We start from the raw sequence: 25035 nt of genomic DNA on the forward strand, positions 1-25035 counted from the left end.
CCTGCCGCCAAGCAACGGTTTATCATTAACAAAGACATCAAGGTAAAGCGCAAACGAGCACTACCATAAATTTTGCAATCGAGATTCCCACATTTGGAAAATTCACAAGGGGTCAGCACAGCCAGAGTGCAATGGCTGAGCCCCACACCGGGTGAACCACCTTCTTGATCACGGTTTCTCTTCTGCTTAGTGGAGGAAAAGTCTCTCCAGTGCCAACATTTTCCGCTAACGGTAACCACTTTGTGTTCTGATAATATCATATCACATCGACCTGCGTTAAATGCCGTTTAGGAATGCACTTGCACACAGAGTAGTGAAAAAGTAGTTTATTTTGTTTACTAGATTATATCAGTGAACCACTAGATTCCCATCATGCAACACTGTCGAAAAAATCACCAATTACTTTTTAATATCTTAACCTATCTGATATCACAAATGTTTGCGATATGACGAAATACAATCACATTCAGACACACACACACACACACACACAGACAAATGCATGAAACCAATTGATTTATTATCGATAACATCTCAGATTCTCTTGTGCTTTTGATTTACTCCATAAAAGAAGGGTTGTAATTCCAACATGGAAAACACAGGGCCATCAGACACCAGTCCAGTTCCACTCCTCACCAGCATTATTTCCTTTGATCATTTGAACAGGGCGAGGGAGCACAGAGCACACACAAGCTGCATTCAGTAACAATATTCTTATTTGTCTTATAAATAAAAGGCAGTTGCTCCCTGACAACACAAGGAACTTTGATCGTATTAAAAGGGCAGGGGAGACTAGCCCATAGAAGCTGCATTTAGTCAATTCAGCATCAAATGCTTACTACAAGGCAGTGTTGCTGATGAAATAATGCCACACCCCCTAGTGGACAAAAGGCTTACAGCACCTGGTATTCCCAGGCGGTCTCCCATCCAAGTACTAACCAGGCCCGACCCTGCTTAGCTTCCGAGATCAGACGAGATCGGGCGTATTTTTTTTTTTTATCTTTTATTATGAAAAAACACATAATATTTACAACATTCAATCAATAATAAAAAAGGATGAACAATTCATCCTTTTACAAAATCAAAAAATCAAAAATAAATAAAATAAAACCTATTAAAAAACACAATCATCCACTAAATCCACTTAATAATGAAATACAAGTTTCCCATTTGACAGAATTTCAATAAAAGTACTCCCCCACACAAACAATTTTTCAAAATTTCCTCCACCGTATCTATATATTATCTCTATATCTCTCTCTAATATGCTCCTAAAAAAACCTTCCACACTCACAATTTTCCCTTCATAATGACCTAAATTTCTTCTTAATCTTATCGCATATCTAGCATGACTTAGTATAAAATTCACCAAATTAAAATTTAAAACTTTACTTTTCCCATTTACACCAAAAAGAAACAACCTCCTCCACTCCACCCCAGTAAAAATCTCTTCTCCCCAATGTTTTACTAAAAGCCCTTTTAAAAACTCGTGAAAGTCTTTCAACCTACTACATTCAATAAAAAAGTGCATCAAATTTTCCACCCCCGTACCACAAATATCGCATTCTCTTTTAATATCCCTATTTATTTGATGCAAAACCACATTTGTAAAAATCCTATTATGTTTCAATTTAAAATCATTGTCTTCACATTCTATAAAATTATATTTTACATTTACATTCTTCCATATTGATTTTACATCCATGTTTGGAAACACCCTAGACCACACTTTCTCCGCAGCAGGACTTTTTATCTCTTTTAAAATACATTTTCTATAAACCATTTTAACTTTTAGCCCTGATAAATCATGTTTCTCCCCATTACTTTCATAATATAAAACTGGTAAAGCCCTAGATCTTTTGACCACCTCTTTGTTTATTAAAATCACCCACTCCCCGGGAATACATCCTAATATTTTCTTGTACATATTCTCCACAGTAGTTTTACTTATTTCTTCATCTACTTCAACCACATTGTCATATATAGCCTGAAATGGAAGAAACCCAGGAATTACCTCATATGCTATGTCACCTATCTGCCTCATCCCAGCCCTCATAAAATATTTACAAAACAACATCATATTATTGCACTTTATCTTTGGATTTAAAAATATCGGCTGATTTAAAATATTTTCTAAACTGGTACATTCATAATAAATATTTGGTAAAAACCGCCCCCAAGCCTCAAACACTTCTCTGTAAAACAAAGGTATATTACCTAACATTTCCTTCTTCATACTCATCAATAAACCATTGTCCCCCATCCTCCCAACCTCCTGCAAATACTCTTTAAAAAACCTTTTCCACCCATAATCCAATTCACCAAATAAATATTTCCGTACCATTTTTACTCTAATTGCTGTTTTCCTTACACTTAAATCTACCAACTTCAAACCCCCCTCCTCATAACCTGCAATCAAAGTTTTAAAAGCTATTCTCACCCCCTTCCCTTCCCATAAAAAATCAACTACAATTTTATTCATTTCAGATAAAACCCATTCTGGCATATCCAAAACATTCATTACATAAATAAATATTGACATCAACAATGAATTTATGACAATTACTTTCCCTTTTAATTTCAAAGACCTCCCCCTCCACATATTTACCACCTTTCTAACTTTATTTATTACACCACTCCATGTCAAATCCCTAGCTTCCATTTCTTTCACCCCTAAAAACACTCCTAATACCTTAAAATAATCTTTAACCACTTTAAAAGGAAAATTCCCCTCATTAATCTTCCCAATATACATTACTACTGACTTCTCCATGTTAACCTTTGCACCCGATGCTTGTCCATATACTTTAAAACACTCCATCACCCTTTTTACACTACCCTCATCTCTAACTGTTATAGTGGTATCATCTGCGTATTGATGTATCAAACTAAAACCTCCTTGCGGAGTCTCTACACAATTTATAAGATTATCTCTTTTAAGAAATGCTGCTAAAGGTTCTACCGATAAAACGAATAATAAAGCTGATAAAGGACACCCCTGTCTCACAGATCTCTCAAGAATAAAAGAATCGGTTAAAACCCCATTACATTTCACCCTACTTTTTGCCTTCTTATATAATAATTTTATCCATCCTATTATTCTATTACCAAAACCATATTTATCCATTACCCTAAACATAAAATCATGTTCCACCCTATCAAAAGCTTTATTTAAATCTATGCTTAAAACAATTCCCCCCATCTTATCATGATTCATTTTATTTATCACATCTCTAATTGTATTAATTGTATCCGCAATATCTCTACCAGGCACACTATAATTCTGTGTAGGTGCTATAATATCATTTAAAACTTGCTTCATTCTATTTGCCAGTATCTTTGCTAAAATCTTATAATCCGAATTTAATAAACTAATTGGCCTATAATTCTCCTAATTTTAATTTACTCCCCTTATTTTTATATAAAATCGTTATCAGCCCTGTCACCATAGATTCAGAAATACTATCATTATCCTCCATATATTGATAAACTTCCAATAAAATAGGTGCTAAAAAACTGGCATATATTTTATAAAACTCTGCAATTATTCCATCTACTCCAGGACTCTTATTTACTTGTAAACCCTTAATCGCATCTTTAACTTCAGTCAATGTTATCTTCCCATCACACATTTGTTTATCCTCTACATTAATTTGCACATCCACACTATCCAATATCTCCTTTACACACCCCTCATCCACCTCCCCTTTCTTAAATAAATCCTTATAAAAATTCTGCACTGTTTCTAAAACCTCTACATAATCATTGACAACTTCACCCTTTATATTTTCGATCTCTCTAATATATGTTCTCCTCTGTTTATTCTTCTCTAAACCAAGAAAAAATGAAGTACATTTCTCCCCCTCCAAAACATACTTTGCCTTACTTCTTATAATTGCACCCTTACACTTATCTATTTCATATTTAGTCAATTGTGCTTTTAATTCCAAAAACTTTCCTATATTATAATTAGGTTCACTGTCACACTTCCTCATTTCTTTATCCAATTTAGCCCTCAACTCATTTTCTTCTCTTTTCATCCTACCTCTCTTTTTCCTTGCATATCCTATACTAAAAACTTTTATTTTTTCCTTAACCTTATCCCACCATGAACACTTATCATTCTCTTTCTGCTTATCCTCCATTTCACATGCTATCAAAGATTTAAGTTGTTTCCCATATTCCTCATCTCCCAAATACCCTGCATTCATACACCATATTCCACCCCCTGTTCTTTCCTTATCTAATCCCACTGAAAATGTTAAACCTGCATGATCACTAAAAGTTGTAAAAACATACTTAATATCTTTCATAAAATTCCTTAAACCTTCTTTTACTAAAACCAGATCTATCCTCGTTTGTTTCAAATCCCCTAAAACCACCTGCCTTCTAGAAAATTCTCTTTTTTCTGGATTTTCCTCTCTCCATATATCAATTATTCCTTTTTCTAACATCATCTTCTTTAAAACCCCCCTAGATACATCACTTCTAAAAATAGCTCCTCTTGTCATATCCAGTCTATCCATTTTAACATTAAAATCCCCAACTACAATACAGTTTCCCTCACACCATTTCCCTATTTCTAAAAATAAATCTTTGCGCTCTATTTCAGTATTAGGCGCATAAATATTTATAATTCTAAAAACCATACTCATATATTCAAAATCTACAATTAAAATCCTCCCATTATTATCATTATATATCTGTTTCACATTATCCACCACATCCTTCCTCAATAAAATAGCAACCCCACTTGAATTCCCTCTGCCATTGTTTACATAAATAAAATCCCTCCATATTTTTTTTACTTCTAAAACACATACGTTATCCCAGTGCGTCTCTTGAATACATAAAATATCTGAATTCTTCATTTTTACTATTCTATTAAATTTTCCCATTGTCCTCAAACCATTTGCATTTATTGACATTATATTAACCATTCTAATAAATAAAAAAATAATAAAATATAATTTCATTATTCTCTACCTGTTATCCAGTTTCTTTCCTCTTCCACCCTTTCTCTCCCCCTCTTCCCCCCGCTTTCCTCTTCCTGTATCCTTCCCTCGTTCTTTCAATCTTTTCTCCATCATCCGTATCCGATATCTCTTCCAAGTCCATGTTTTCCAGCCAACTCCCCTTCTTGACATCCACATCTGTTGTGCTCCCCGTGCTCATCGCCGTCTCTGGTATTGTCATCAACTCCATAACCCCCTCCATTTCTTCACCCCCCGAGCTACTTGTTAGTGCTGTGCTTTCCCCCAAAACCTGTGAGTCCCCCGTGCTTCCCCCCCGTCCACTCCCCCCCTCCTCCTGAAAACTCCCTCTTCTTATTTCTGTGTCCATACTGCTCCCAATTTCATTTATCTTCTGGTCCTTCTTCTTTCTTCCTTCCTCCGTCTCTCCACCTTCCACCACGTCCTCTCCTCCACCTTCTTCTCCTTCTTGCGACAATCCCACTGCTTCCTCATATATTGTTTGACTCCCCTCTTCAGCCCTAACCTCTCCACAGTTGCACTCCGCCAATCTTTTTCTGCATCCACCACAAAAATTCCTTTCCTTCTCTCCATCACATTCTCTCGCATAGTGTCCTTGATTGCCACACTTAAAACACTTAAATTCCGGGCAGTCTTTTACTATGTGCCCGGGTTGAATACACATACGACACACTCTGACCTGTTTGTCATGAATGACTCTGAAATATTCTGCTCCCTCCAACGTCTCAATTCTTGTAGAATAAGGTAATGATGTCACTTTTTCTGTGAACTTGACCTTGCAGAAACGTGTCCCGTCAACCACCTCCGTTCCTGGCCAAACTCTCCTCCTTATCTCCGAGACAGCCGCCACTCCCCAGCTACTCAGCTTGCCCAGTATCACACCATCTTCTACATATACTGGGAGATTCATGAACGACACCACCACTTCCTTCACATTAATATCTCTCGCCAGAATCTTTGTATCCTTTATTCTTAATCCATCCATTAGACGTTCTTTTCCTTTTTCATTTCTCATCGTAATTTCGTACTTCTTCTCCCCTTTCATTCGGCATCCCACCACCTCTCCACACACCTCCTTAATTGCTCTTAGTAGTTCCATTGTCGTCACCTTGTCTTCTCCTTCCAACTCAATTGCCACCGTGTATTCCTTGCCATATTTCATTTCTTCTTTATCTTCATTTTTCTTCCGTTGCGCTTTTTCGTTGTCTTTGTCCATTCCGTTTGTCTTTTCCATGTTGTCCGTCATAGTAAAAAAATGAATCCAAAAAACTCTCCCCCAAGCAGAAAAACTGCAAGGGGGAAGACTAACCAAACTTAAAACTATTCAACTGAAGAAAATAATAAATTATATTGCAAAAACCAATTAATTAACAAAAATAGCTCTCGAGCAAACACTCTCCAGCAAACACTCACTCACAGCTCAGACACTCGCACCTGTCGTCACTTCTCCAATCAGGAAATGCGCATTCAGGCTGGTATGGCCGTAAGCGAAGGTACATCTCTTGGCACACCATATAAAGTCAAAGTGAGTCTGATAAACAGACATTGCATTCTCACCAATTAGATAAGCAGCTTGAACTTTGGCTCACTCAAAAAGTGGAAGAAATTACATATACTGTAGCCATCACTTTTTAGCACAGATAGTTGGATGAAATACAAACAAACCTTGCTAACATTTCTAAGCGAGGGCACATATTTCAGCCTTGTGGGAAAAAACGGACAAATACAATGACTTCTGACAAATACATCATCAGCAACAGTTTCCCATGCAGCTATCCTACTAGCCACAATAAATACACAAAAGCTCTGGATGTTGAAAACCTATTGCATTGTTCTGTGCTAAGGAGGAACGCATGTATGGACAATTTCATATTGGAAGCGCATGACACATCATGACCGGGGGGGGGGTTAGAGTGGCTTCTCAACTATCTCCTGATTGAAGTACCAGCGTGGCATAAATACAATGCTGCATTTCGCAACATAATGTTTTGACAAAATGCCAACAATATTTTGCTACAAACAAATGTTTCCACCTTTCGATTGGTCCACAAAGTCTCCTTCACAACTGACTTCAAAGATCTCCATAAGCACAGTCAGTTGACTCAAGTCATCCTTAAGCCTGCCGCCAAGCAACGGTTTATCATTAACAAAGACATCAGGGTAAAGCGCAAACGAGCACTACCATAAATTTTGCAATCGAGATTCCCACATTTGGAAAATTCGCAAGGGGTCAGCACAGCCAGAGTGGAATGGCTGAGCCCCACACCGGGTGAACCACCTTCTTGATCACGGTATCTCTTCTGCTTAGTGGAGGAAAAGTCTCTCCAGTGCCAACATTTTCCGCTAACGGTAACCACTTTGTGTTCTGATAATATCATATCACATCGACCTGCGTTAAATGCCGTTTAGGAATGCACTTGCACACAGAGTAGTGAAAAAGTAGTTTATTTTGTTTACTAGATTATATCAGTGAACCACTAGATTCCCATCATGCAACACTGTCGAAAAAATCACCAATTACTTTTTAATATCTTAACCTATCTGATATCACAAATGTTTGCGATATGACGAAATACAATCACATTCAGACACACACACACACACACACACACAGACAAATGCATGAAACCAATTGATTTATTATCGATAACATCTCAGATTCTCTTGTGCTTTTGATTTACTCCATAAAAGAAGGGTTGTAATTCCAACATGGAAAACACAGGGCCATCAGACACCAGTCCAGTTCCACTCCTCACCAGCATTATTTCCTTTGATCATTTGAACAGGGCGAGGGAGCACAGAGCACACACAAGCTGCATTCAGTAACAATATTCTTATTTGTCTTATAAATAAAAGGCAGTTGCTCCCTGACAACACAAGGAACTTTGATCGTATTAAAAGGGCAGGGGAGACTAGCCCATAGAAGCTGCATTTAGTCAATTCAGCATCAAATGCTTACTACAAGGCAGTGTTGCTGATGAAATAATGCCACACCCCCTAGTGGACAAAAGGCTTACAGCACCTGGTATTCCCAGGCGGTCTCCCATCCAAGTACTAACCAGGCCCGACCCTGCTTAGCTTCCGAGATCAGACGAGATCGGGCGTATTTTTTTTTTTTTTTTTCTTTTATTATGAAGAAACACATAACATTTACAACATTCAATCAACAATCAAAAGGTTGAACAATTCATCCTTTTACAAAATCAAAAAAAGAAAAGAAAATAAAACCTATTAGAAACACAATCATCCACCAAAACCAATTAATAATTAAAAACAAGTTTTCCATTCGACTCAATTTCAATAAAATTGCTCCCCCACACAAACAATTTTTCAAAATTACATCCACCATATTTATATATTACTTCTATATCTTTCTCTAACATACTTCTAAATAAAACCTCTACACTCACAATTTTCCCTTCATAATGTCCCAAATTCCTTCTTAGTCTTACAGCGTATCTGGCATGACTAAGAACAAAATTCATCAAATTAAAATTAATAACTTTGCTTTTCCCAGTTAAACCAAAAAGAAACAACCTCCTCCACTCAACCCCAGCAACAATCTCTTCTCCCCACTGTTGTACTAAAATCCCCTTTAAAAACTTATGAAACTCATCTAATCTACTACATTCAACAAAAAAGTGCATAAAATTTTCCACCCCCGTACCACAAATATCACATTCTCTTTTAATATCTCTATTTATTTGATGTAAAACCACGTTCGTAAAAATTCTATTATGTTTCATTTTAAAATCATTGTCTTCACATTCTATAGAATTATATTTTACATTTACATTCTTCCATATTGATTTTACATCTATATTTGCAAACACCCTAGACCACACTTTTTCCGAAGCAGGAGTTTTTATCTCTCTTAAAATACATTTTTCATAAACTTTTTTAACTTTCAAACCTGACAAATCATGCTTCTTCCCATTACCTTCATAATATAAAACCGGTAAACCCCTAGCTCTTGTTGCCACCTCTTTATTTATTAAAACACCCCACTCCCCAGGAAGACATCCTAATATTCTCTTATACATGTTCTCCACAGTAGTTCTACTTATTTCATCATTTTCTTCAACCACATTATCAAATATTGCCTGACTTGGAAGGAACCCCGGAATTACCTCATATAAGATGTCCCCAATCTGTCTCATCCCAGCCCTCATAAAATATTTACAAAACAACATCTTATTATTATACTGTATCTTGGGATTTAAAAAAATTGGCTGATTTAAAATATTGTCTAAAATGGTACACTCATAATAAATATTTGGTAAAAACTCCCCCCAAGCCTCAAACACTTCTCTATAAAACAAAGGTATATTACCTAACATTTCCTTTTTCATACACATCAATAAACCATTGTCCCCCATCCTCCCAACCTCCTGCAAATACTCCTTAAAAAATCTTTTCCATCCATAATCTAATTCCCCATATAAATATTTACGTACCATTTTGACTCTAATTGCTGTTTTCCTCACATTTAAATCCACCAACTTCAAGCCCCCCTCCTCATAACCTGCAATCAAAGTTTTAAAAGCTATTTTCACCCCCTTCCCTTCCCATAAAAAATCAACTACAATTTTATTCATTTCAGATAAAACCCATTCTGGCATATCCAAAACATTCATTACATAAATAAAAATTGACATCAACAATGAATTTATGACAATTACTTTCCCTTTTAATTTCAAAGACCTCCCCCTCCACATATTTACCACCTTCCTAACTTTGTTTATAACCCCACTCCATGTCATATCCCTAGCTTCCTGTTCCTTCACCCCTAAAAACACACCTAACACCTTAAAATAATCATTTACCATTTTAAAAGGAAAAATCTCCTCATTAATCTTCCCAACATACATTATTACTGACTTCTCCATATTCACTTTTGCTCCTGAGGCTTTCTCATATACTTTAAAACACTCCATCACCCTTTTAACACTTTCCTCATCTCTAACTGTTATTGTGGTATCGTCTGCATATTGATGAATTAAACTAAAACCTCCTTGCGGAGTCTCTACACAATTTATAAAATGATCTTTTTTAAGGTATGCCGCTAAGGGTTCTACCGATAAAACATACAGTAATGCTGATAAAGGGCACCCCTGTCTCACTGATCTCTCAAGAATAAAAGAATCTGTTAAAACCCCATTACATTTTACCCTACTTTTTGCCTTTCTATATAATAATTTTATCCATCCTATTATTCTATTTCCAAACCCATATTTTTCCAGTACCCTAAACATAAAATCATGTTCCACCCTGTCAAAAGCTTTATTAAAATCTATACTTAAAACAATTCCCCCTCTCTTATCGCTATTCATTTTATTTATCACATCTCTAAGTGTAATGATGGTATCAGCTATGTCTCTTCCAGGCACACTATAATTTTGTGTAGGTGCTATAATATCATTTAAAACCATCTTCATCCTATTCGCCAATATCTTAGCTAAAATCTTATAATCTGAATTTAATAAACTAATTGGCCTATAATTTTCTAATTTCATTTTGCTCCCCTTATTTTTATATAAAACCGATATCAGTCCTGTCACCATGGAGTCTGAAACAGTATTATTATCTTCCATATATTGATACACTTCCATTAAAATCGGTGCTAAAAAACTTTCATACATTTTGTAAAACTCTGCAATTAGTCCATCTACTCCAGGACTTTTATTTATTTGTAATCCCTTAATTGCATCTTTCACTTCATCCACTGTTATCTTCCTATCACATATTTGCTTTTCCTCAACACCAATTTGCACATCCACACTACCTAAAATCTCCTTTACACACTCTTCATCCACCTCCCCTTTCTTAAATAAATCCTTATAAAAATTCTGTACAGTTTCTAATATCTCAACATAATCATTTACCACTTCACCCTTTACATTTTCTATCTCACTAATATATGATTTCGTCTGTTTAGTTTTCTCTAAACCAAGAAAAAAAGACGTACATTTCTCCCCTTCTAAAACATACTTTGCCCTACTTCTAATAGATGCCCCCTTACATTTATCTATTTCACATTTGCTCAATTGTGCCTTTAAATCTAAAAACCTTTCAATATTATAAATAGGATCAATATCACATTTCCTCATTTCTTCATTCAATTTTGCTCTTAAATAATTTTCTTCTCTTGTCATCCTACTCCTTTTCTTCCTTGCATATCTAATACTAAAATCTTTTATTTTTTTCTTAACATTTTCCCACCACTGGCACTTATCATTCCCTTTTTGCTTATCCTCCATTTCATGTTCTATCAAAGATTTAAGTTGTATTCCATATTCCTCATCACCTAGATACCTTGCATTCATACACCACACTCCCCCCCCTTTCCCCTCCCTATCTAACCCCACCGAAAATGTTAACCCAGCATGATCACTAAAAGTTGTAAAAATATACTTAATATCCTTCATAAAATTCCTTAACCCTTCATTTACTAAAACCAGATCTATCCGTGTCTGTTTCAACTCCCCTAAAACCACCTGCCTTCTAGAAAATTCTCTCTTGTACGGATTCTCATCCCTCCATATATCAATCATTCCTTTTTCTATCATCATCTTCTTTAAAACCCCCCTAGATACATCACTTCTAAAAATAGCTCCTCTTGTCATATCCAGTCTATCCATTTTAACATTAAAATCCCCAACTACAATACAGTTTCCCTCACACCATTTTCCTATTTCTAAAAATAAATCTTTGCGCTCTATTTCAGTATTAGGCGCATAAATATTTATAATTCTAAAAACCCTACTCATATATTCAAAATCTACAATTAAAATCCTCCCATTATTATCATTATATATCTGTTTCACATTATCCACCACATCCTTCCTCAATAAAATAGCAACCCCACTTGAATTCCCCCTGCCATTGTTAACAAAAATAAAATCTCTCCATATTTTTTTTACTTCTAAAATACATACATTGTCCCAATGTGTTTCTTGCAGGCATAAAATATCCGAATTCTTCATTTTAACTATTCTTTGAAATTTTTCCATTGTTCTTAAACCATTCGCATTGATTGACATACAATTAACCATTCCAATAAATAATAATAAGAAAATATATTTTCTCATTTTCCTCTACCTTTTGTCATGTTTTCTTCCTTTTTCGTCCTTTTTCACCTCCAACGCCACTTTCCTCTTCCTGTAGCTTACCCTTGCTCTATCAATCTTTTCCATGTCTTCTGAATCTGAAATTGCCTCTAAATCCATCTCTTCCAACCAACTCGAATTCTTCTTTCCTGTGCCTGTTGTGCTGCTTGTATCCATTTGCGTCTCCTGTATAGTTGTCAGCATCCCACTCCCCTCCACTTCACCTCCTTCCGAAGCACCCACATAGCCCGAGGCCCCCCCCAAAAACTGTGAGTCCCCAGTGCCTCCACCCATCCCACTCCCGTCCTCCTCCTGAAAACTCCCTCTTCTTATCTCTGAATCCATACTGCCTCCTATTTCCTCCGTCTTCTGTTCCATCTTTTCCCCTCTTCTTTTCTCCGTCTCTCCTCCCTCCACCACGTCTTCTCCTCCATCGTCTTCTTCTACTCGGGGTGATACATCAGCCTCCACAAAAAGATCCTGGCTCCCCTCCTCATTCACAACCTCTCCACATTTGCACTCGTCAGCTCTCATGCGACATCCTTCGCAAAATGCCCTTTCCTTTCCACCTACACATTCTCTTGCATAATGCCCTTGCTTCCCGCACTTATAACATTTAAATTCAGGGCAGTCCTTCACAATATGCCCAGGCTGAATACAAAGCCTACAAACTCTGACCTGCTTATCATGCATGACTCTAAAGTACTCTCCACCTTCAAGCGTATCAAACTTTGTAGAGTACGGCAGTGATTTCACAGTATCAGTGAATTTGACTTTGCAGTATCTCGTGCCATCTGCTATATCCGTGCCTGGCCAAACTCTCCTCCTGATTTCAGAGACTGCTGATACACCCCAGCTACATAGCTTGCCCAATATAGCACTGTCTTCCATGTATACAGGCAGATTCATGAACGACACCACCACTTCCTTCACATTAATATCTCTCGCCAGTATCTTGGTGTCCTTTATTCGTATTCCATCCATTAGCCGTTCTTTTCCTTTTTCATTCCTCATCGTAACTTCATACTTCTTTTCTCCTTTCATTCGGCATCCCACCACCTCTCCACACACCTCCTTAATTGCTCTTAGTAGTTCCATTGTCGTCACTTTGTCTTCTCCTTCCAACTCAATTGCCACCGTGTATTCTTTTCCATATTTCATTCCTTCTTTATCTTCATTTTTCTTCCGTTGCGCATTTTCGTTGTCCTTTTCCATTCCGTTTGTCGTTGCCATGTTGTCCGTCATAATATATCAAAAAATGGGTCCAAAAAAGGCTCTCCCCCAAGCAGAAAACCTGCAAGGGGGAAGACTAACCAAACTTTAAACTATTCAACTGAAGAAAATAATAAATTATATTGCAAAAACCAATTAATTAACAAAAATAGCTCTCGAGCAAACACTCTCCAGCAAACACTCACTCACAGCTCAGACACTCGCACCTGTCGTCACTTCTCCAATCAGGATGGGCGTATTCAGGCTGGTATGGCCGTAAGCGAAGGTACATCTCTTGGCACACCATATAAAGTCAAAGTGAGTCTGATAAACAGACATTGCATTCTCACCAATTAGATAAGCAGCTTGAACTTTGGCTCACTCAAAAAGTGGAAGAAATTACATATACTGTAGCCATCACTTTTTAGCACAGATAGTTGGATGAAATACAAACAAACCTTGCTAACATTTCTAAGCGAGGGCACATATTTCAGCCTTGTGGGAAAAAACGGACAAATACAATGACTTCTGACAAATACATCATCAGCAACAGTTTCCCATGCAGCTATCCTACTAGCCACAATAAATACACAAAAGCTCTGGATGTTGAAAACCTATTGCATTGTTCTGTGCTAAGGAGGAACGCATGTATGGACAATTTCATATTGGAAGCGCATGACACATCATGACCGGGGGGGGGTTAGAGTGGCTTCTCAACTATCTCCTGATTGAAGTACCAGCGTGGCATAAATACAATGCTGCATTTCGCAACATAATGTTTCGACAAAATGCCAACAATATTTTGCTACAAACAAATGTTTCCACCTTTCGATTGGTCCACAAAGTCTCCTTCACAACTGACTTCAAAGATCTCCATAAGCACAGTCAGTTGACTCAAGTCATCCTTAAGCCTGCCGCCAAGCAACGGTTTATCATTAACAAAGACATCAGGGTAAAGCGCAAACGACCACTACCATAAATTTTGCAATTCGAGATTCCCACATTTGGAAAATTCGCAAGGGGTCAGCACAGCCAGAGTGGAATGGCTGAGCCCCACACCTGGGTGAACCACCTTCTTGATCACGGTATCTCTTCTGCTTAGTGGAGGGAAAAGTCTCTCCAGTGCCAACATTTTCCGCTAACGGTAACCACTTTGTGTTCTGATAATATCATATCACATCGACCTGCGTTAAATGCCGTTTAGGAATGCACTTGCACACAGAGTAGGTGAAAAAGTAGTTTATTTTGTTTACTAGATTATATCAGTGAACCACTAGATTCCCATCATGCAACACTGTCGAAAAAATCACCAATTACTTTTTAATATCTTAACCTATCTGATATCACAAATGTTTGCGATATGACGAAATACAATCACATTCAGACACACACACACACACACAGACAAATGCATGAAACCAATTGATTTATTATCGATAACATCTCAGATTCTCTTGTGCTTTTGATTTACTCCATAAAAGAAGGGTTGTAATTCCAACATGGAAAACACAGGGCCATCAGACACCAGTCCAGTTCCACTCCTCACCAGCATTATTTCCTTTGATCATTTGAACAGGGCGAGGGAGCACAGAGCACACACAAGCTGCATTCAGTAACAATATTCTTATTTGTCTTATAAATAAAAGGCAGTTGCTCCCTGACAACACAAGGAACTTTGATCGTATTAAAAGGGCAGGGGAGACTAGCCCATAGAAGCTGCATTTAGTCAATTCAGCATCAAATGCTTACTACAAGGCAGTGTTGCTGATGAAATAATGCCACACCCCCTAGTGGACAAAAGGCTTACAGCACCTGGTATTCCCAGGCGGTCTCCCATCCAAGTACTAACCAGGCCCGACCCTGCTTAGCTTCCGAGATCAGACGAGATCGGGCGTATTTTTTTTTTTTTTTATCTTTTATTATGAAAAAACACATAATATTTACAACATTCAATCAATAATCAAAAGGATTGAACAATTCATCCTTTTACAAAATCAAAAAATAAAAATAAATAAAATAAAACCTATTAAAAACACAATCATCCACTAAATCCACTTAATAATGAAATACAAGTTTCCCATTTGACAGAATTTCAATAAAAGTACTCCCCCACACAAACAATTTTTCAAAATTTCCTCCACCGTATCTATATATTATCTCTATATCTCTCTCTAATATGCTCCTAAAAAAACCTTCCACACTCACAATTTTCCCTTCATAATGACCTAAATTTCCTTCTTAATCTTATCGCATATCTAGCATGACTTAGTATAAAATTCACCAAATTAAAATTTAAAACTTTACTTTTCCCATTTACACCAAAAAGAAACAACCTCCTCCACTCCACCCCAGTAAAAATCTCTTCTCCCCAATGTTTTACTAAAAGCCCTTTTAAAAACTCGTGAAAGTCTTTCAACCTACTACATTCAATAAAAAAGTGCATCAAATTTTCCACCCCCGTACCACAAATATCGCATTCTCTTTTAATATCCCTATTTATTTGATGCAAAACCACATTTGTAAAAATCCTATTATGTTTCAATTTAAAATCATTGTCTTCACATTCTATAAAATTATATTTTACATTTACATTCTTCCATATTGATTTTACATCCATGTTTGGAAACACCCTAGACCACACTTTCTCCGCAGCAGGACTTTTTATCTCTTTTAAAATACATTTTCTATAAACCATTTTAACTTTTAGCCCTGATAAATCATGTTTCTCCCCATTACTTTCATAATATAAAACTGGTAAAGCCCTAGATCTTTTGACCACCTCTTTGTTTATTAAAATCACCCACTCCCCGGGAATACATCCTAATATTTTCTTGTACATATTCTCCACAGTAGTTTTACTTATTTCTTCATCTACTTCAACCACATTGTCATATATAGCCTGAAATGGAAGAAACCCAGGAATTACCTCATATGCTATGTCACCTATCTGCCTCATCCCAGCCCTCATAAAATATTTACAAAACAACATCATATTATTGCACTTTATCTTTGGATTTAAAAATATCGGCTGATTTAAAATATTTTCTAAACTGGTACATTCATAATAAATATTTGGTAAAAACCGCCCCCAAGCCTCAAACACTTCTCTGTAAAACAAAGGTATATTACCTAACATTTCCTTCTTCATACTCATCAATAAACCATTGTCCCCCATCCTCCCAACCTCCTGCAAATACTCTTTAAAAAACCTTTTCCACCCATAATCCAATTCACCAAATAAATATTTCCGTACCATTTTTACTCTAATTGCTGTTTTCCTTACACTTAAATCTACCAACTTCAAACCCCCCTCCTCATAACCTGCAATCAAAGTTTTAAAAGCTATTCTCACCCCCTTCCCTTCCCATAAAAAATCAACTACAATTTTATTCATTTCAGATAAAACCCATTCTGGCATATCCAAAACATTCATTACATAAATAAATATTGACATCAACAATGAATTTATGACAATTACTTTCCCTTTTAATTTCAAAGACCTCCCCCTCCACATATTTACCACCTTTCTAACTTTATTTATTACACCACTCCATGTCAAATCCCTAGCTTCCATTTCTTTCACCCCTAAAAACACTCCTAATACCTTAAAATAATCTTTAACCACTTTAAAAGGAAAATTCCCCTCATTAATCTTCCCAATATACATTACTACTGACTTCTCCATGTTAACCTTTGCACCCGATGCTTGTCCATATACTTTAAAACACTCCATCACCCTTTTTACACTACCCTCATCTCTAACTGTTATAGTGGTATCATCTGCGTATTGATGTATCAAACTAAAACCTCCTTGCGGAGTCTCTACACAATTTATAAGATTATCTCTTTTAAGAAATGCTGCTAAAGGTTCTACCGATAAAACGAATAATAAAGCTGATAAAGGACACCCCTGTCTCACAGATCTCTCAAGAATAAAAGAATCGGTTAAAACCCCATTACATTTCACCCTACTTTTTGCCTTCTTATATAATAATTTTATCCATCCTATTATTCTATTACCAAAACCATATTTATCCATTACCCTAAACATAAAATCATGTTCCACCCTATCAAAAGCTTTATTTAAATCTATGCTTAAAACAATTCCCCCCATCTTATCATGATTCATTTTATTTATCACATCTCTAATTGTATTAATTGTATCCGCAATATCTCTACCAGGCACACTATAATTCTGTGTAGGTGCTATAATATCATTTAAAACTTGCTTCATTCTATTTGCCAGTATCTTTGCTAAAATCTTATAATCCGAATTTAATAAACTAATTGGCCTATAATTCTCCAATTTTAATTTACTCCCCTTATTTTTATATAAAATCGTTATCAGCCCTGTCACCATAGATTCAGAAATACTATCATTATCCTCCATATATTGATAAACTTCCAATAAAATAGGTGCTAAAAAACTGGCATATATTTTATAAAACTCTGCAATTATTCCATCTACTCCAGGACTCTTATTTACTTGTAAACCCTTAATCGCATCTTTAACTTCAGTCAATGTTATCTTCCCATCACATATTTGCTTTTCCTCAACACCAATTTGCACATCCACACTACCTAAAATCTCCTTTACACACTCTTCATCCACCTCCCCTTTCTTAAATAAATCCTTATAAAAATTCTGTACAGTTTCTAATATCTCAACATAATCATTTACCACTTCACCCTTTACATTTTCTATCTCACTAATATATGATTTCGTCTGTTTAGTTTTCTCTAAACCAAGAAAAAAAGACGTACATTTCTCCCCTTCTAAAACATACTTTGCCCTACTTCTAATAGATGCCCCCTTACATTTATCTATTTCACATTTGCTCAATTGTGCCTTTAAATCTAAAAACCTTTCAATATTATAAATAGGATCAATATCACATTTCCTCATTTCTTCATTCAATTTTGCTCTTAAATAATTTTCTTCTCTTGTCATCCTACTCCTTTTCTTCCTTGCATATCTAATACTAAAATCTTTTATTTTTTTCTTAACATTTTCCCACCACTGGCACTTATCATTCCCTTTCTGCTTATCCTCCATTTCACATGTTCTATCAAAGATTTAAGTTGTATTCCATATTCCTCATCTACCTAGATACCCTGCATTCATACACCACACTTCCCCCCCCTGTTCCCTTCCCTATCTAATCCCACCGAAAATGTTAACCCAGCATGATCACTAAAAGTTGTAAAAATATACTTAATATCCTTCATAAAATTCCTTAACCCTTCATTTACTAAAACCAGATCTATCCGTGTCTGTTTCAACTCCCCTAAAACCACCTGCCTTCTAGAAAATTCTCTCTTTTACTGGATTTCTCATCCTCCATATATCAATCATTCCTTTTTCTAATCATCATCTTCTTTAAAACCCCCCTAGATACATCACTTCTAAAAATAGCTCCTCTTGTCATATCCAGTCTATCCATTTTAACATTAAAATCCCCAACTACAATACAGTTTCCCTCACACCATTTTCCCTATTTCTAAAAATAAATCTTTGCGCTCTATTTCAGTATTAGGCGCATAAATATTTATAATTCTAAAAACCATACTCATATATTCAAAATCTACAATTAAAATCCTCCCATTATTATCATTATATATCTGTTTCACATTATCCACCACATCCCTCCTCAATAAAATAGCAACCCCACTTGAATTCCCTCTGCCGTTGTTTACATAAATAAAATCCCTCCATATTTTTTTTAACTTCTAAAACACATACATTATCCCAGTGCGTCTCTTGAATACATAAAATATCTGACTTCTTCATTTTTATTATTCTATTAAATTTTCCCATTGTCCTCAATCCATTTGCATTTATTGACATTATATTTACCATTCTAATAAATAATAAAATGATAAAATATAATTTCATTTTCCTCTACCTGTTATCCAGTTTCTTTCCTCTTCCACCCTTTCTCTCCCCCTCTTCCCGCCGCTTTCCTCTTCCTGTATCCTTCCCTCGTTCTTTCAATCTTTTCTCCATCCTCCGTATCCGATATCTCTTCCAAGTCCATGTTTTCCAGCCAACTCGAATTCTTCTTTCCTGTGCCTGTTGTGCTGCTTGTATCCATTTGCGTCTCCTGTATAGTTGTCAGCATCCCACTCCCCTCCACTTCACCTCCTTCCGAAGCACCCACATAGCCCGAGGCCCCCCCCAAAAACTGTGAGTCCCCAGTGCCTCCACCCATCCCACTCCCGTCCTCCTCCTGAAAACTCCCTCTTCTTATCTCTGAATCCATACTGCCTCCTATTTCCTCCGTCTTCTGTTCCATCTTTTCCCCTCTTCTTTTCTCCGTCTCTCCTCCCTCCACCACGTCTTCTCCTCCATCGTCTTCTTCTACTCGGGGTGATACATCAGCCTCCACAAAAAGATCCTGGCTCCCCTCCTCATTCACAACCTCTCCACATTTGCACTCGTCAGCTCTCATGCGACATCCTTCGCAAAATGCCCTTTCCTTTCCACCTACACATTCTCTTGCATAATGCCCTTGCTTCCCGCACTTATAACATTTAAATTCAGGGCAGTCCTTCACAATATGCCCGGGTTGAATACACATACGACACACTCTGACCTGTTTGTCATGATGACTCTGAAATATTCTGCTCCCTCCAACGTCTCAATTCTTGTAGAATAAGGTAATGATGTCACTTTTTCTGTGAACTTGACCTTGCAGAAACGTGTCCCGTCAACCACCTCTGTTCCTGGCCAAACTCTCCTCCTTATCTCCGAGACAGCCGCCACTCCCCAGCTACTCAGCTTGCCCAGTATCACACCGTCTTCTACATATACTGGGAGATTCATGAACGACACCACCACTTCCTTCACATTAATATCTCTCGCCAGAATCTTTGTATCCTTTATTCTTAATCCATCCATTAGACGTTCTTTTCCTTTTTCATTTCTCATCGTAATTTCGTACTTCTTCTCCCCTTTCATTCGGCATCCCACCACCTCTCCACACACCTCCTTAATTGCTCTTAGTAGTTCCATTGTCGTCACCTTGTCTTCTCCTTCCAACTCAATTGCCACCGTGTATTCTTTTCCATATTTCATTCCTTCTTTATCTTCATTTTTCTTCCGTTGCGCCTTTTCGTTGTCTTTGTCCATTCCGTTTGTCTTTTCCATGTTGTCCGTCATAGTAAAAAAATGAATCCAAAAAACTCTCCCCCAAGCAGAAAAACTGCAAGGGGGAAGACTAACCAAACTTTAAAACTATTCAACTGAAGAAAATAATAAATTATATTGCAAAAACCAATTAATTAACAAAAATAGCTCTCGAGCAAACACTCTCCAGCAAACACTCACTCACAGCTCAGACACTCGCACCTGTCGTCACTTCTCCAATCAGGAAATGCGCATTCAGGCTGGTATGGCCGTAAGCGAAGGTACATCTCTTGGTACACCATATAAAGTCAAAGTGAGTCTGATAAACAGACATTGCATTCTCACCAATTAGATAAGCAGCTTGAACTTTGGCTCACTCAAAAAGTGGAAGAAATTACATATACTGTAGCCATCACTTTTTAGCACAGATAGTTGGATGAAATACAAACAAACCTTGCTAACATTTCTAAGCGAGGGCACATATTTCAGCCTTGTGGGAAAAAACGGACAAATACAATGACTTCTGACAAATACATCATCAGCAACAGTTTCCCATGCAGCTATCCTACTAGCCACAATAAATACACAAAAGCTCTGGATGTTGAAAACCTATTGCATTGTTCTGTGCTAAGGAGGAACGCATGTATGGACAATTTCATATTGGAAGCGCATGACACATCATGACCGGGGGGGGGGGTTAGAGTGGCTTCTCAACTATCTCCTGATTGAAGTACCAGCGTGGCATAAATACAATGCTGCATTTCGCAACATAATGTTTCGACAAAATGCCAACAATATTTTGCTACAAACAAATGTTTCCACCTTTCGATTGGTCCACAAAGTCTCCTTCACAACTGACTTCAAAGATCTCCATAAGCACAGTCAGTTGACTCAAGTCATCCTTAAGCCTGCCGCCAAGCAACGGTTTATCATTAACAAAGACATCAGGGTAAAGCGCAAACGAGCACTACCATAAATTTTGCAATCGAGATTCCCACATTTGGAAAATTCGCAAGGGGTCAGCACAGCCAGAGTGCAATGGCTGAGCCCCACACCGGGTGAACCACCTTCTTGATCACGGTATCTCTTCTGCTTAGTGGAGGGAAAAGTCTCTCCAGTGCCAACATTTTCCGCTAACGGTAACCACTTTGTGTTCTGATAATATCATATCACATCGACCTGCGTTAAATGCCGTTTAGGAATGCACTTGCACACAGAGTAGTGAAAAAGTAGTTTATTTTGTTTACTAGATTATATCAGTGAACCACTAGATTCCCATCATGCAACACTGTCGAAAAAATCACCAATTACTTTTTAATATCTTAACCTATCTGATATCACAAATGTTTGCGATATGACGAAATACAATCACATTCAGACACACACACACACACACACAGACAAATGCATGAAACCAATTGATTTATTATCGATAACATCTCAGATTCTCTTGTGCTTTTGATTTACTCCATAAAAGAAGGGTTGTAATTCCAACATGGAAAACACAGGGCCATCAGACACCAGTCCAGTTCCACTCCTCACCAGCATTATTTCCTTTGATCATTTGAACAGGGCGAGGGAGCACAGAGCACACACAAGCTGCATTCAGTAACAATATTCTTATTTGTCTTATAAATAAAAGGCAGTTGCTCCCTGACAACACAAGGAACTTTGATCGTATTAAAAGGGCAGGGGAGACTAGCCCATAGAAGCTGCATTTAGTCAATTCAGCATCAAATGCTTACTACAAGGCAGTGTTGCTGATGAAATAATGCCACACCCCCTAGTGGACAAAAGGCTTACAGCACCTGGTATTCCCAGGCGGTCTCCCATCCAAGTACTAACCAGGCCCGACCCTGCTTAGCTTCCGAGATCAGACGAGATCGGGCGTATTTTTTTTTTTTTTTCTTTTATTATGAAGAAACACATAACATTTACAACATTCAATCAACAATCAAAAGGTTGAACAATTCATCCTTTTACAAAATCAAAAAAAGAAAAGAAAATAAAACCTATTAGAAACACAATCATCCACCAAAACCAATTAATAATTAAAAACAAGTTTTCCATTCGACTCAATTTCAATAAAATTGCTCCCCCACACAAACAATTTTTCAAAATTACATCCACCATATTTATATATTACTTCTATATCTTTCTCTAACATACTTCTAAATAAAACCTCTACACTCACAATTTTCCCTTCATAATGTCCCAAATTCCTTCTTAGTCTTACAGCGTATCTGGCATGACTAAGAACAAAATTCATCAAATTAAAATTAATAACTTTGCTTTTCCCAGTTAAACCAAAAAGAAACAACCTCCTCCACTCAACCCCAGCAACAATCTCTTCTCCCCACTGTTGTACTAAAATCCCCTTTAAAAACTTATGAAACTCATCTAATCTACTACATTCAACAAAAAAGTGCATAAAATTTTCCACCCCCGTACCACAAATATCACATTCTCTTTTAATATCTCTATTTATTTGATGTAAAACCACGTTCGTAAAAATTCTATTATGTTTCATTTTAAAATCATTGTCTTCACATTCTATAGAATTATATTTTACATTTACATTCTTCCATATTGATTTTACATCTATATTTGCAAACACCCTAGACCACACTTTTTCCGAAGCAGGAGTTTTTATCTCTCTTAAAATACATTTTTCATAAACTTTTTTAACTTTCAAACCTGACAAATCATGCTTCTTCCCATTACCTTCATAATATAAAACCGGTAAACCCCTAGCTCTTGTTGCCACCTCTTTATTTATTAAAACACCCCACTCCCCAGGAAGACATCCTAATATTCTCTTATACATGTTCTCCACAGTAGTTCTACTTATTTCATCATTTTCTTCAACCACATTATCAAATATTGCCTGACTTGGAAGGAACCCCGGAATTACCTCATATAAGATGTCCCCAATCTGTCTCATCCCAGCCCTCATAAAATATTTACAAAACAACATCTTATTATTATACTGTATCTTGGGATTTAAAAAAATTGGCTGATTTAAAATATTGTCTAAAATGGTACACTCATAATAAATATTTGGTAAAAACTCCCCCCAAGCCTCAAACACTTCTCTATAAAACAAAGGTATATTACCTAACATTTCCTTTTTCATACACATCAATAAACCATTGTCCCCCATCCTCCCAACCTCCTGCAAATACTCCTTAAAAAATCTTTTCCATCCATAATCTAATTCCCCATATAAATATTTACGTACCATTTTGACTCTAATTGCTGTTTTCCTCACATTTAAATCCACCAACTTCAAGCCCCCCTCCTCATAACCTGCAATCAAAGTTTTAAAAGCTATTTTCACCCCCTTCCCTTCCCATAAAAAATCAACTACAATTTTATTCATTTCAGATAAAACCCATTCTGGCATATCCAAAACATTCATTACATAAATAAAAATTGACATCAACAATGAATTTATGACAATTACTTTCCCTTTTAATTTCAAAGACCTCCCCCTCCACATATTTACCACCTTCCTAACTTTGTTTATAACCCCACTCCATGTCATATCCCTAGCTTCCTGTTCCTTCACCCCTAAAAACACACCTAACACCTTAAAATAATCATTTACCATTTTAAAAGGAAAAATCTCCTCATTAATCTTCCCAACATACATTATTACTGACTTCTCCATATTCACTTTTGCTCCTGAGGCTTTCTCATATACTTTAAAACACTCCATCACCCTTTTAACACTTTCCTCATCTCTAACTGTTATTGTGGTATCGTCTGCATATTGATGAATTAAACTAAAACCTCCTTGCGGAGTCTCTACACAATTTATAAAATGATCTTTTTTAAGGTATGCCGCTAAGGGTTCTACCGATAAAACATACAGTAATGCTGATAAAGGGCACCCCTGTCTCACTGATCTCTCAAGAATAAAAGAATCTGTTAAAACCCCATTACATTTTACCCTACTTTTTGCCTTTCTATATAATAATTTTATCCATCCTATTATTCTATTTCCAAACCCATATTTTTCCAGTACCCTAAACATAAAATCATGTTCCACCCTGTCAAAAGCTTTATTAAAATCTATACTTAAAACAATTCCCCCTCTCTTATCGCTATTCATTTTATTTATCACATCTCTAAGTGTAATGATGGTATCAGCTATGTCTCTTCCAGGCACACTATAATTTTGTGTAGGTGCTATAATATCATTTAAAACCATCTTCATCCTATTCGCCAATATCTTAGCTAAAATCTTATAATCTGAATTTAATAAACTAATTGGCCTATAATTTTCTAATTTCATTTTGCTCCCCTTATTTTTATATAAAACCGATATCAGTCCTGTCACCATGGAGTCTGAAACAGTATTATTATCTTCCATATATTGATACACTTCCATTAAAATCGGTGCTAAAAAACTTTCATACATTTTGTAAAACTCTGCAATTAGTCCATCTACTCCAGGACTTTTATTTATTTGTAATCCCTTAATTGCATCTTTCACTTCATCCACTGTTATCTTCCTATCACATATTTGCTTTTCCTCAACACCAATTTGCACATCCACACTACCTAAAATCTCCTTTACACACTC

At 36.5% G+C, this 25035-nt stretch overlaps 4 pseudogenes; all 4 read right to left on the minus strand.

Moving 5' to 3' along the window:
* Positions 1-43: 43 nt before the first annotated feature.
* On the minus strand, positions 44-193 carry LOC120043390 (annotated as a pseudogene).
* A 6962-nt stretch (positions 194-7155) lies between these two features.
* LOC120043396 lies at positions 7156-7305 on the minus strand (annotated as a pseudogene).
* Positions 7306-14268: 6963 nt separating this feature from the next.
* On the minus strand, positions 14269-14420 carry LOC120043397 (annotated as a pseudogene).
* Positions 14421-21394: 6974 nt separating this feature from the next.
* LOC120043388 lies at positions 21395-21544 on the minus strand (annotated as a pseudogene).
* Positions 21545-25035: the final 3491 nt, after the last annotated feature.

Source organism: Salvelinus namaycush, unplaced genomic scaffold (genome assembly GCF_016432855.1).
Source record: "Salvelinus namaycush isolate Seneca unplaced genomic scaffold, SaNama_1.0 Scaffold901, whole genome shotgun sequence".
Lineage (NCBI taxonomy): Eukaryota > Metazoa > Chordata > Actinopteri > Salmoniformes > Salmonidae > Salvelinus > Salvelinus namaycush.